We start from the raw sequence: 14,939 nt of genomic DNA, 5'->3' as shown, positions 1-14,939 counted from the left end.
CATTAAGTCGAAATCTGCATGGTCAATAGAAATAAACTCACCTCCCTTTCAAACCTTCTTACCTAGCTTTGCTCCAGGACGCTGACAACTGGGCTTGTCCCTCCCAGATAGCACATTGGAAGAGGGGCTTCTCTGGAAGATCTGACTACCTAGGTGGGGAGAAATCTAGTTACCCTTGAGCATGTTTCATTAAAGCCTCAACTTTGTCTAATCCCCTTACATTAACATCCTAATGCCCATAATACATTGTGTAAGCAGATAACTAGGGAATACCAGATATGGTGGAAGGTTTCTAACATAAAAGAGACCAAAGCAAACAAACAAGAAATTGAAGGAAACAAAGACTACAGGGAAGAAATGAAAGCTTAAAAAATGCATATTCTCATAGATATTAGAAAAGAAATTGTGTCCATGAACCAAAACATGGTGTTTTTAAAAGGAATGATTAGAGACAAATAGAATTCTTAGAAATTAAACATGTTAGCAGAAATAGAATATTCAGCAAAAGAGAGATGTGGTATTATTCCAGAGAGGAGGTGACAGTAAGAGTAGTGGAAGAGAACAAATAATAAAATTAGAGACTCCGTTTAAGGGGTCCAACATCCCACTAAAAGGAGTTTAGTTTCAGAATAAAATAACAGAGGAAATAGAGTTCAGAAATCACTTAAGAAATATAATAAAATTTCCCCAGAATTGGAAGATATGAGTAAAATCCCTCGAGTTGCAAACACAATCAGTTGGGGTTGGGAGGGGAGGCCCACACCAAAGTTTACTGTCATGAGATATTAGAACACCAGGGATAAAGAAGAAGTAATAGGGGTGTGGGTGGCACAGTCAGTTAAGCGACCGACTCTAGGTTTCAGCTCAGGTCATGATCTCAGGATAGAGATTGAGTTCCCCTGTGTCAGCCTCCATGCTCAGCTTGGAGTCGGCTTGAGATTCTCTCTCCTGCTCCTTCTGCCCCTCCTTGCTCATTCTCTTTCTCTCTCTCTCTCTAAATAAATAAATAAATCTTAAAAAAAAGGGGAAGAAGAAATAATAAATGGATCAGGAACAGAATGACCTCTTGAAAACTAAAAGACAATGAAGAAATTCCTTGAAATTTCTGGAGGAAATGTATTTCTAAACAATGAATTCTGTATCTAGTCAAATTACCAATAAGTGGAAGAAAAGAATAAAGATATTTTCAAGCATTCAAGTTCTCCAAAAATTTATTTGCCCTAAGTGTCTTTCTCAGGAAGCTACAAGGGGCAGTCCCAGAATGACAGCTCAGGAGTGCTGTTGCCACAGTAAGGACCTCAGGGTGGGGCTGGAGGCCTGAAAAATATAGTTGACATAATTGTGTATATGAAGAGGAATGTTACATATTTAATGAGGAGTTTGAAAAAAATGTAATGATGGGCAAATAAAAGTTAAGCACACAAAAATATGACACAACTACCAATGTCAGAGAAAAAACAACTGAGTAAAGGAAAGGAAATGGAGTCATAAATCCCATGTGGTTTACATGTGAACAATATATGCATAGCCAAGGTAATGTAAACACTGATTAGTGCTTCACCTAGAATTGTTTTGTACCTAAATTGGGAGGATTAAGGAAAGGAAAGTGTGTGTATGTGTGTGTGTGTGTGTGTGTGTGTGTGTGTGTGTGTGTGTAAATGAGAAAGAGGGAGGCAGGGAGGGAGAGAGATATTAAAAGCACACCTGCTGGAGGAAGTGGTATTAAGGAGGGCACATTCTGCATGGAGCACTGGCTGTTATACGCAAACAATGAATCATGGAACACTACATCAAAAACTAGTGATGTAATATATGGTGATTAACATAACATAATAATAGAAAAAAATTTAAAAAAAAGAACTAAAGATAAGGATTTAGTAGGAGACCAATAGATAATATCAACATTGGAAAAATTTTAAAAAGCGTATGAGAGTATCGAGTATCATTTAGGAATATGGAGTGATTGTCATAATTAACAGTTAAGAGTTGAAAGTGGTTGCCTCTGGGATTTACAGATGGGAAGGGGTAAGGATGGGATGGGACATTCTTTTAAGCTCTATCAATCTACATGGCTTTTAAAAATATGTGCACGAATTTTTTTAAATATATGAAAGTTACATTTAAAAAACTGAATGCGGTAAGTACTAGAGTTCAGTGGCTTTCAAGCTGTGCTTCCCAGGTTCATGGATATTTCCACAGGGACTGCTTTATAGAAGAGGGAGCTGGGTCAGCCTCCCACATGAGTCTCTGCTAAAGGAGCGCTCTGCCTTGTCATTGTTAAGTTTCCCGTGAACTAATTCCTTTGAACAAAGGGTTCCATAGAAAACACCACCAACAACAACAAACAAGTTTGAAAAGCACTGATTAGCCATGTGCATATCTGGAGAAAAAACTGCTCCCAGACAAATAAGCTGAATATAATAACTATCAGACTTGATCCAGTCTCCCTATCCCTTGTCATTTCCTTTTACTGCACAAAACAGAATTGTCCCATTTCTAACTCTTGATAAATCTCAAGAAGCTTGGAGTAGAACTAGTTTGTTAGTGTTTCAAATATGGGCCAGACTTATTATTATGAAATTTTGCACAGGTTTGAAATGATGATATTAAGTACATGCTTGTTTCGCTCCCAAACCAAATTGTACCCTCACTTCCTTAGAGGCATCAAGTATGACATACGTTGCCAGAGTTCAAATAAGTGGTACATAGGGGTATCTTTCTAGCCCAAGGATGACTTTGAACATTCTAGTTTTGTCTAGGGAAGGATATGTTTATGATTGCACTCTAAGGGCTCCTGGTTGGCTCAGTTGGTTAAGCATCTGCCTTCAGCTCAGGTCATGATCCCAGGGTCATGGGATCGAGTCCCATGTCGGGCTCTCTGCTCAGTGGGGAATCTGTTTCTCCCTCTCACTCTCCCTCTGTGCTCTCCCTCTCTCTCTCTTTCAAATAAATAAATAAAATAGTTTTTAAGAAAATATAGAAGATCAAAGTGCATTTAAAAAAAAATGATTGGGGCGCCTGGGTGGCTCAGTCGTTAAGCATCTGCCTTCAGCTCAGGTCATGATCCCAGGGTCCTGGGATCGAGTCCCACATCGGGCTCCCTGCTCAGCAGGAAGCCTGCTTCTCCCTCTCCCACTCCTCCTGCTTGTGTTCCCTCTCTCGCTGTGTCTCTCTCTGTCAAATAAATCAATAAAATCTTTAAAAAAAATAAAATAAAATAAATAAATAAAAATGATTGCACTCTAATTAGGGTTGATTTTGGTCCCACAAAAGAAAAATACCCCTACCCTAGCTTAAAGAAAAAGATACAAATAAAATCTTTATTTTTTTGACAGTTTAATTTTATTTTATTATGTTATGTTAATCACCATACATTACATCATTAGTTTTTGATGTAGTGTTCCATGATTCATTGTTTGTGTATAACACCCAGTGCTCCATTCAATCCGTGCCCTCTTTAATACCCATCACCAGGCTAACACATCCCCCCACCCCCCATCCCTCTAGAACCCTCAGTTTGTTTCTCAGAGTCCATAATCTCTCATGGTTTGTCTCCCCCTCCGATTTTCCCCTCTTCAATAAAATCTTTATTTTTAACACAGAAGATAATCTTTTGTAAACATGGAGTATTGGTTGTTTCCTGGGCTATCGAGCCTCTCAAAAACAAAACGTCCTTATCTTGGTGAATTTAATTTAAGGAAAAATCATATGCTGAAACAGATACTACTAAGAAAGCTATTCCCTCAGTCAACCAATATCTATCTCTCCCCCTCCCCACCCCATATACACGGTGTGAAGTGTTGTACCTCATCTGTGGACTTCCATTATTCCTCAATCTAACATAACTAAAAGTATCTTTGAAAAATAACTACACATAATTTTATATAAGGAAAACATATAATACAGATTTATTCATTTTATATATCTTATATATTCTACATATTTTACATGCATATCTCATTTGAGGTTGGTAACGACTCTGAAATATGCATTATTATTCTCATTGTAAAGATGAGGACATAGTAGCCCTTGGAGTTTGACCTGTCCCAGGTTGCATGGCTGCCAGGGGTAAAGGCAAAAGAAATCCATGTTTTTGGAGTATCTGTCTACTTGGGCCAAACACCTCTTAATGAATAAAAAGTCTTATCTTTGTCAAAAGCATACATACAACATAAACAATTCCAGATTACATGTATAGAATGATCAACCCCTCCTGGTTTGCTGGGGATTTTCCTGGTTTTAACACTGAAAATCCTGCATACTAGGAAATCTCTCAGTTCCAGTAAAATTGGGATGGTTTGTCACTTTACATATAGAGCTCGTCTCAGGAGACTGTAATAGATACCCATCCTGGGAACAGAGAGAGATACAGGAAACGAAATGCAAGTAGAGGAAACTGATCAAAGTTTATTTAGAAAAGGGTGAAGATGATTTCTTACCCATTCCAAAGAAAACAATTTTAGCAACCACAATAACACAACAAAACAATTAGCATTGACTTAGACATGTGGTGTCCTTTCCCCCAAAAAAACATTTAAAGCAAACTTTGTGTCCTAAAAAAAAAAAAAAAAAAGTTTATGTAACCAAATATATCTGTAGATTTAAGATCCATGTCCATGTCATGAAGTGTCCAAAAGACACACAAATTTCACACTACCAGATCTTGAAAAGTAAAGACCTAACTTAGGTGTTTCATGAGAAGAAATCACAAAATACACAGCCAGATGTCCTAAGGCCAGACATCCTAAACCTCCCCTCTAAACTTTGCTCTCCTCCGTCTACTTCATCAAAGTAGCTGCTCCCTAGTCCAGCTTACAGCCTGGCACCTGCTTCTAGTGCACCAGTTTCTATTCCCTGCTCCCTTCCTTTGTTCTCACTGGTTCCTTTAAGATCACTCTTTTCCTTGGATATTTTCCCCCCATACCCTCTTAAAATTAACATAAGCCCCTTCAGCTTCATCTGTGTCTCTTTCTACATTGAAGAGCCTTCTCATTCCCCTTCCATTCCCCCTCCAAACAATCCACCTGCCATTCCACAGACCCAGAGAAGAGAAATAGAGATGCCTCTTCAAAGGCCAGAAGGAGAATGAGAATGAGGAAAAGCTGCAGTTATTCTAGTTTGAATATTTTGTGTGTGTGTGTGTGTGTGTGTGTGTGTACCCAGAAATCATTTCTATAGGATTCCTGCTAGTCTTTACCTTTCCTTCTAATGCCTACAGAAGTTCTAACATAGTAGAAAATCATGGTGCATGTACATTTATATGCCATGATTTTTAACCTAAGCGTTAGCCCATGTCTTTCTGTTGTCATCAAAAGTATTATTGTTCCCAGTTACTCTACCAAATAGGATGCTATCATTAATATATTTATACATATGGCCCTTTCCATAATTAGGGCTATTTTCATACCATATGTATTCAAAATGAGTGCCCATTTCATCCAATTTTTAAATTGAATGGCATTTAATTACATTATACATAACATGCTGCTATTTTGAATCCCTTCCATATCTGTTGCTAGAGCCTCCATTTTTTTATGTTTTTTAACGTATAGCTTTCTATTTTTTCCTGGGCAGTGTCTATTTTAATTGCTTTCAAAGAACTACAGTTTGGATTTATTAGTTGTTCCTTGGGGGGGGGAACTATTCACCACTCCCCCCCAAAAAAATGTATTTTTGTATAGTGTCTTAGTCCATTCAGGCTGCTATAACAATATACCATTGACTGGGTGACTTATAAATAACAGGAACTTATTTCTGACAGTCTGAAAGCTGGAAGTCCAATATCAAGACACTAACAAATTCAGTAGGTGAGGGCCTACTTCCCGGTTCACAGAGGGCCACCTTTTTGCTGTGTTCTCACGTGGTATAAGGGACAAAGGAGCTCTCTGGAGGTCTCGCTTGAAGGGCACTAATCCCATAAATGAGGGCACCACCCTCAGGACCTAATCAACTTCCAAAGGCCCCACTTACTAACGCCATCACATCGCAGATTATGTTTCAATATATGGATTTTGGGAGGGACACAAATATTCAACATTTAGCAAGTAGTATATATATATATTTTTAAATATATTATATGCGAAAGACCAAAAAAATCATCTGCAAAACCATCCTCCTGAGAATATTACCTATGCTAGTCTCTTAAGGATGTCGGCAAGAAAAAATAACAGGGACCACTTGATTTTCAATGCCCAGATTTTTCACACACATGGATGTCTTACAGATCAACCATAAGATCTGAGTTTGAACACCTCACTCAGCCCTGTATGGAGCCTGCTACCAGCATTTGCCATCCACAGAACTGTGCTAATACAGACTATTTCTGGAGAATGGAGCACAGATTAACTGCTTGTTCATGATAAATCAAGGGTATTTGATTTGCCTGTTACATGCCCAGTTTTCTTTGGAAGCAAGCCCTGGAAGCTATTTTTCTGATCAAATCCTAACTCTCGTGTTAGTGCTTATGAAAGAGAAAAATAACATTTACTCATGATAAAGACTGAATTCTAACAATTATAAATCTTATCAATTACCTTGTGAAGGTTAGGGGGAAAAGAAAAGAAGAAAAAAATTTCCCATTGTGCTCACTCAACCTTGAGGTTGGACTAATGCAGACTGTTCTAGAATTCCCATGATTGCCACAGATGAAAACATAAGGGGAGATAAAGTTGGTAACCCAAGGAGATATCTGATTGATAAATGTTACACTATAAGGAATGGCTAGTAACAATTCAAAAAGAAAATGATTACAATTCACTAGCTAATATGAAATATTAGAAGGACCTAACATTTCCTTTTTTCCTCTATTTTTCTTAGAAGCCAGCAAGCTCAACAGGAATGATCTTAGCAGTATTTTCCATTTTGGTATTTAGAACTAATCGCTCACACAGACACAAAACTTATGATTTTTTTTTTTCTTCAGTAAAGGGACTCAGTACCTAATATAACTTCCATATAATCTTTTGGTTAATGGCTTGAAAAGAGATAATTTTTTCCCCAAACCATTAAGATAGATATACAGTGAGCCAATATATAACAATTTTCCATAAGTTAAAATATATACTTTTACATAAACAGTTCTTCAGTTTCAAAAAATATTTCTTGAGCATCAGTTACATTCTAGTGTTCACTCAGAGATACAACATAAGCGAATAGCGTGGCTGAATGTGAACCAGATGGCCTACCGCCGACCCCGTCCTCTTGTCCTAGTTCACGTGTGTTTTGACACCATCCATTAGCCTTGGGGAGGATTGTTTTGATAGAGGGAAGAAGGCATACAGGCACAGGGACATGTGCTCTCTGGTGAGTGATTGTTCTTTTCTCTTTATTTATGAAGTAATCTGGATATGCCTATCTATCAGCATTGTACATTGCTTGAATGTCCCTAAGACAATCAATTTTGGGAACAAGAATAAGGAAAGTTTCTTCCTCCTCTACCAACTTCTTTGAATTTTTTTTTAAAGGACATCTAGTAACGGGTTAAGGAGTGAGCAAGCTGGTAGGATGCCAATCTACATTGGGCATCAGAATATCACCAAAGTAAATTAGTAACATAATGCCAGTTAATCAAGTGTTCCCTCGTGGTTCCCTAACATGGTCTTTTTCAGATGTGGTGTAAGACCACCTGGAAGAGAAAATGTAAAACCAACCACAAACAAACAAAGTGAAAGCCTTCTTTTTGGAGTCAACCTTTTGCTGCTGAATATTTCTGAGATGTGTGTGCAAGTTGCAGGGAGCAGCTGCGACCACACCACTACCCTGAGCCCAGCCAGCTGACAGTTGCCCAGAGTTGGCAGCCACAGCCAGATGAAATGTGGAAAGCCAAAATGCCTGGGCTTGGGGTTTGTCTGATTGCTGAAATGATAAACACTTTCTCGGGCCTTTCAAGAAGTTGTCTGGTCCATAAAATGGCATACAATAAATTCACTCTTTTAAACATGGAGAGGTAAGTTATTTGCTGCAACAGCAAAACTTTTGGCCCCAGTGGCCACTAAGTAAACATTAAACACAACTTTATTAGTAGTGATTTGAAGGGACTATATGTTATTAATCCTTGTCCGACCCTGTTTGAGGAAACGTATCTTTTTCTCATTTCCATTCACTCTGTTTTTGTTTGTTCACACATGTGTGTATGTATGTTTGTGTGTATGTGTGTGTATGTGTGTGTGTTGTGTGTGTGTGCCTGTGTGTGTGTCTGTGTGTGTGTCTGTGTGTGTGTGCGCGTGTGTAATCCTCACCAGTTTGCAAGACAGTCCTGGAAAAGAAGACTTGACAGGGAGATAGAAGTGTTTTTTGCACCCTCTTCTCCTGCTGTCTGCAATATAAAATATAGGATAATTGAAATCAGTTTTTCCACAATTCTTATGAACTTCTCTCACAGAAAAGCCACGGAATTGAACAGCTGCGCTCCAGAATACTGTCAAGCAGGCAGCATGACTGTTTCTTCCCACAGTGGTGTCCCAGCTCATTGACTAATAAGGAAATTCAACTTTTAACACAAGATTTGCCATTTCACTTTTTTACTGCATGCATAGCCATTTTGGGTAAAATTATATGTGAATATTAAAACTTAAATGCTGTGTGACATCAAAGATATCTGTAATGCCCCCAAATATTCGCTCCATTCTTCTCAAAGTTAAGAAAAAAAGTCCAGGAAACTTACTTGTTCATATTATGTGTACCTGGGGAAGTTTTTCATGCAGAGCAACAGAACAAAACTTGAGCTGCCTTGCTTTCTGCTTCCAGGAATGCCAATCAGAGAACATTCTTTTTCAGACAGCCAAGTTTGGAAGTCAGTTGGTTTCTGGCAGTAAGAAGGGGGGAGGGGACGGCAGGAGGAAAAGCACAGTGAGTCCTCAGGCTGAGCTGAAATTTCCAAGTGTTTCCGTAATAGCCATCAATGAAAGCATCTCCTTTTACCCACACAGAGACAGGTAAAAAGACAGCTGAGTAAATGGGCATTAGATGTAGCAGCAGCGGAAGCTCAGTCAGAGGAAGGAGGCGGGTGGAGGGAGGGCGTTTGAAAGCCTGCCATTGGTGAGCTTACCAAAGGCATCTGCCAGTGGGACTTCAATGGAATGTGAAACCAAATCATTTTCAAGTTAAAGATAGACACAGTATACACCAGGATCTAGAAGCTGGATTTTAAACTCCTATCGCTCCCTAGAATTTGAGAGAGTTCTGTTATGATCTCTGTAGTAATTAACAATTTGGCCAAAGTTGGTTTTTCAAGTGACTGTGCTAAGAATTCATGTATGGTCTGGATGTCCTGGAATGAAAAGGATTTGGGAGCTCCTGGTGTACATACTCTAGGGTAAGTGAAAAGATTGGCTTTAAGGCACATCGCTTCTCTGGGAAGGTTAACGTTGAATTTTTCTTTGTATTTGTGTAAATGAAAAAGTGATCATGAAGATTTTCCAGTACTGTAACTTTCTTACCTTTCTTGAGATATTTGGCATTTTACAAGTTATGCAGCAGAAAGAGAGTGTTTCAGCTTAGTTTTGAAATTTACTTTGCATGTCTGTCACTTCAGTTTTGCTTTATTAGCCTTACTTACATTTTCCTCCCTTAATTCCTTAAACACGCTGCCGTTATTGAATTACAATGTCAGTGGTTCTATGTCACTACACCCACTGAATGTCACTGGGTTTACGATGCCATTGGTTGCAACTGTCTTATTGTGAGGTGGAGGGATTTCCTTGCATGGCACAGTGACCCTTCCTAATTTAAAAAATGAAAAAGGAAAATAAATAAAAGAAGGGAAAAAGAGGTGGTCTAAAGGTGGGACGAAGTGTATAAGGAGCCTTTATAAGATAATCTGTTTTTTTTTTAAATGAGAAAAAAAATAGGCAGTTTTCCATTGAAGAGAACAATTTATTAATAGAAGTTATTTTTTGATGTCGCCTCATTAATTCCAAGCAGGTTCTCTTCCTCCAAAAAGCTGATATTTGCTAAGTGAATGGAGGCGTTCTGATTATGTGAAGCTTGAGAGTGGAGGAGGGAGAGTTGTCTTATTTGCTATTACCACGTTGTGTTTTAAGGATTTCAAACTTTTTTCTTTAAAAGAAAGAATGACAAACTTCAGTTCTCTTCATGTTTTGACCATGTATAGGTTTTGTTTCTTATTTTGTCGAATGACCTCTCAGCTCTGCTCTTAGAGACAGCTTTCCCAAACTTGCACAGCATTCCTTCTGAGTAAATACTGTCCATAATAGTCACAGAGGACATGGTGTGAATTGGAAATTCTACTTTATATGGGGAAAATAAATCTGCTGACGTTCTTATTACAGCGTGGGGCTGAACAGTTGTTAAATGGAACTGGCTGGGTTTTGCTCTGTCAGATAGACCAGATTCTAATGAACTAAGTCGGCTACACGAAGTACAAACAATGAATGACTTAACACGGATCTTTCAGTTTTGATAAGAATAAATAATACGCTGCGTTATGCTTCTAAAATGAAAAATGAGCATTATATTGAGAGAGTCACTTGATTTTACAACTACCGAATGATCTAGCAAGACCAAAACCAAATGTGAAGTTGGCAGGGCTCAGTTTTGACGTCCCCACCCTCCTCTCTCTGCCCCCTTTACCTCTCCCCTTCCAGTCCTCCTTATCCTTCCGGACCCCTGATGAATATCACTGCTCAGTACCCTTTTTTTCTTGCAGTCAAGACCTATCTTCCAGAAAGTTGCAGTGAATTTTCTCACTTCATTTCTCTACAAGCGGATGGTACCTTTGTAAATTTTCCCCAGTGACATTGACTCCTGTTCCCCTTGCTTCACCCAGCTGAGTCCTGATCTGTTGACAGTAGGAGTGAGCCTGGCAGAAATCGTAGGTGTTTCCAAGAAATTTGTGAGTGCAAGCGTGTGTGTGCTCACCATATACATGTGAACACACACAAACACACTTCCAGGTGACTTTTACTCAACTGATATATTTCTGATTGAATTATACATATAAATAAAATTATATCAGGCTTTTCAGTATGGGGTTTTGTTTTTGTTTTCAGTGTGTCAAAAGAAAACCAAAAAAGAGCACAAAATTTTAAATTCTAAAATGTAAGAATTTTAAACCATGAGGTCAAATAGTGTTGACAAGGAGGACAAGTATTTCTCTACTGCAGTCGTGTCACTCATAGTTTCTAGTCCCCTGCTGAAATTTGTCAAGCTTGGGCTTTATTTCGTTGAATACAGTACACGTAGTTTTATAATATATGTCTGCTAATTCTAATATCTCAAGCATTACTGGATTTGACTGCCAGTTTTACTCATGGTATCTTATTTTCTTGGTTGCTTAGGTATCTTTGACTATCTGTTAGAAATGTATTTTAAAAATCACTTGTAAGAATAAATTGAGACCTAGTGGGGATGATGTTTTCCTCCAGAGGGGACTTTGGTTTGCTTCTGGCAGGCACCTGTGGGCAATATCAGACCAGAATTTTCTTTGTCAAAGTGCAACACCCAAGTTTCCTGAATGACCCCTGTGTAAGAAACAAGGCTGCAAATCTGTGTGAGGAATCGTTTTGGGGGGGTTCACTCCTACCCTGAAGGAAGATATGGCCTTTTGAGATTCCCGAGTTAAAGTTGTGTTAGTTTATTCATGCCCTCATCTGAGGACCGTGGGCTTTGACATTCCCACAAAACCCATAAGGCTACCCAAAGTGCAGCTGGTTTCACAGATTTTTGTTCCCGATACTCATATGCCCAAAGGCCCAAGCTTTCAAAGATAAGCTGCCTCTCTTGAGTTCTGGTCTTCCAAATTTCTGTGTGTCAAAACCTCACCCTCTTATTAGCTCTTTGCTGTTTCAATATTTTAAATATCTTTAGTTAGTGAGAGTGTCAGTCCAAATTATTTCATTACTGTTACCAGAAAAGCAAATTCACCCTACTACTTGTATAGTCATTTTTTTAATATACTCGTGCTAAAGAAGGTGTTAGGCAGTCTGCTAACATCATTGATGATTTGGGGTACTTTTTCTGATTTTTAGTTTGAGTTGTGGCCTTTTGGAGAAATTTGCAAATGCATGGAGGATTCATGTTTCCCAACCTTGTTTGAGCTGTCAACAATACTTAACAGTCCTTTTATTTGTCCCTAGCTGGCCCCTTTCCTTAGTCATCTCTTCAGTCTCTCTAATCCACCCCACCACCATCACTGACAGCTGTTGACCTTGACTCCTCTCACTTTCTCTTGGCCTTTATCCAAGTATCTCCACATTTTAAAAATTATCTTAAATATATTCCTTCCTTTCCATTCTCCTTGCAACTGCTCTATTTCAGTTCTTCATCATCTCACTTGGGTATTACTATGGTCTCCCAGTTGTTCTCCTGCCTCTAGGGTCTACTCCCCAACACATCTCCCACCCTGGGACCAACACACCTATCTTCTCAAAATCATAGACATGAATGGATTGCCCCTTTACTTAAAAATCCCTGGTAGCTCACCATTCTCTTCAAAATAAATTCCTTAGTATGTCTTAAAGGCCTTATCACAAAGCTTCAACCTATTTGTCTAACACCCTCTCCACTACTTCACTGGTTATCACCAATACTTTATTTGCACATAATTTCTGCCTCCAGAATATTCCATACACTATTATATCTCTGTGCTAGTCTACCTACCTGCCCCACCCCCACCCCGAATACCCATTGTTCATCTCCTTTGTGGATAAATCCTACTTCTTCAAGGTTGACCTCGTAAGTCACCTTCCCTGAATTTTCTTTACTTACATAGCTCACCCACTATTCTGGGAACCTCTGATGGCAGGGACTGTGTCTTGCTCATTTTTGTATTCTCAGTAACTGACACGTAGAAACCAGTCAATTTAAGTTTAAGGAAATGAACAGACCACTATTATGAGGAAGTTTTTTCACAACAATTCCTTATTCACTTTATTCTTTTTCATTCTAAATATCATTATTCTTTTGAACTTAGACTCTTTTTCTGGAATCGTGATCATTAATTCTCCTCTATGTCAAGTGGAGTTAGTTAAAAATGCATGTGTTTGTTTGGTTATTGCTATTTTGCGGGGAGGAGGCCATCTATTTCCATTTTTGGCAAATGAGACTCTATAACATCACTGTGATGCAGAGAGAGATCATAGGAAGTTTAAGTATAAATTACCTGTATATTGTCAGAGAGATTCACAATAACACGGAAAGTCACAGAGTTGGAAAACTGACATGTTTCAACAAATCTAGCCCACACTGCTGGGTAACACAATGGAGAAAGTCAACCTGACACAACTAGATCAAAATAATCTCACTGCACACAGCCTGAATCTGAACCATCGGAAAACACTGGATTGTTTTTCAGATCACAATGTGGTGCTAGAAGGAAAGCAGTTGATTGCTTATGTGATACGACATTGTGACCCTACATTTAAAGGTGGCTGAAAATTTTCGTTTGAAAACTTTAAGGATTTAGATGTTAATCTCATTTTGCTATGCTGAATTTAAACAATAACAACAACACTGCATTTAATTATTACAAATTGAATATAGTTGGTGCTAACCAGAAAGAGAGGAAATACAGCTTATTAATCTCAGGATGTTTAACTAATTTCATATTCCTCAGATCATTTGTAAATTTGTCACACATTTATTATATGCTTTTGACATGCCAACACCTGAGATTTAGAAAAATAAGAAACTTGGTTGATATTTTTTCTTATACAGTGCTTTCCTACCTCCACAAAGGAAAAAGCCCTAATATGGATGGAGTCAGAAAATGTTTTACATATAAATAAATAAATAAATAAATAAATAAATAAATAAATATTATTTAAATAAAAATCTTTGAATCTAATCAAATGTTCAAAGTCAGTATCTAGATGAGAACCCAGATTTCTCTATAACAAAATATGAAAATATAATATTTTCTTTTTTGCCTCATCAGTAAAAAAAACAAATTAATACTAGCTCTTGAAAATTGGTTGATTTTAAATCACAGCTTTCAAGTAACTGAGCTAATTTGTTTTATTAATTCAATAAATCTCTATCAAGCTCCTAACTTGTGACTTAACTGTGCTGGATTAAGAAATTATTCATCTAGTCCCCTTCACTGGACACTGACCCTGGAGTATGTCATGTTAAAACAGTGGATGTAATTAACAAATTCCTTTATACTATTTTATAATTTATATTCTTAATTTATTTGTGCTAATCTCCATACTTGTTAAAAAGTCACTTTGCCTTTTTTCAACAATTAGTATTTTCCTTTCAGAATGCTAAGTTTGAGGAGTCTTGGGGTTATTTTAATTTTTTTTAAATCTATTATTTAGCAGATGTTCTCTTATAGAACCGTTTAAAGAGACCTAAACAAATTATTTAAAAAAAAAAAGTTATGAGGAACATGTCTTTTTATCGCATAGGAGACTGTGTTGTATCTTAATATAAAATATAAGTACATTTCTTTGCATAAATAAAGTTGGACTTTGCATTCTTGCAAGATGAATATGGTGTGAAGATGACTCAGGGACAGCCTGAGTCATGAAAGCTTTGTAAAGCTTCGTGTATTCTAAAGAGGGCAATAGCTATTTTTACTATTTTTCTTTTTTAGTCTCATTTTACTGTTTGTACCTCATTCCTATGTAATGTAGTAGCACATAGGTTTATGAGTGCCGAAAGGATGAATTCACTGAGTTAATCATAGTTCAAGAACACAGATGCTAATTGTATTAAGAGATGGAGATTAATTTTGAATGAAATCTATCTTCTAATAAATATGAACTTCCTAGTCCTAGACTGTTCATTGCCACCCATTTGTAGAAACATATTTACTCATGAAAAGGTGTTGTTTTTAACACTTCAGATAAGTGTAACAATTCTCTTCTAAACAGCATCCAATGTTTTATACTATTTGGTAGGTAAGAGACATATGTTATTTTCTTTTATATACAATAAAACTAAGATGCAGACATAGGAAGTGCTCCAGATATACT

General features: G+C 37.6%; 1 protein-coding gene across 20 annotated transcripts in view; it reads left to right on the top strand.

The window, feature by feature from the left end:
- DTNA (dystrobrevin alpha) overlaps positions 1-14,939 on the top strand; it is a 344,311-nt gene that overhangs the window by 88,824 nt on the left and 240,548 nt on the right. Inside the window, exon 1 of one of the 20 annotated variants that reach the window (XM_032421472.1) lies at positions 8,195-8,933. The exons of 17 other annotated variants lie outside the window; for them this stretch is intronic. The gene's annotated coding sequence lies outside the window, so the exon portion shown is untranslated. Of the gene's footprint in view, positions 1-8,194; positions 8,934-8,961; positions 9,314-14,939 lie in introns of those variants that run through there. 2 more of the 20 variants (XM_032421468.1, XM_032421490.1) reach the window with 2 other exon arrangements.

The sequence above is a fragment of the Phoca vitulina genome, unplaced genomic scaffold (assembly GCF_004348235.1).
Source record: "Phoca vitulina isolate PV1807 unplaced genomic scaffold, GSC_HSeal_1.0 scaffold24, whole genome shotgun sequence".
NCBI lineage: Eukaryota > Metazoa > Chordata > Mammalia > Carnivora > Phocidae > Phoca > Phoca vitulina.
This window is presented reverse-complemented; position numbering and strand designations above follow the sequence as displayed.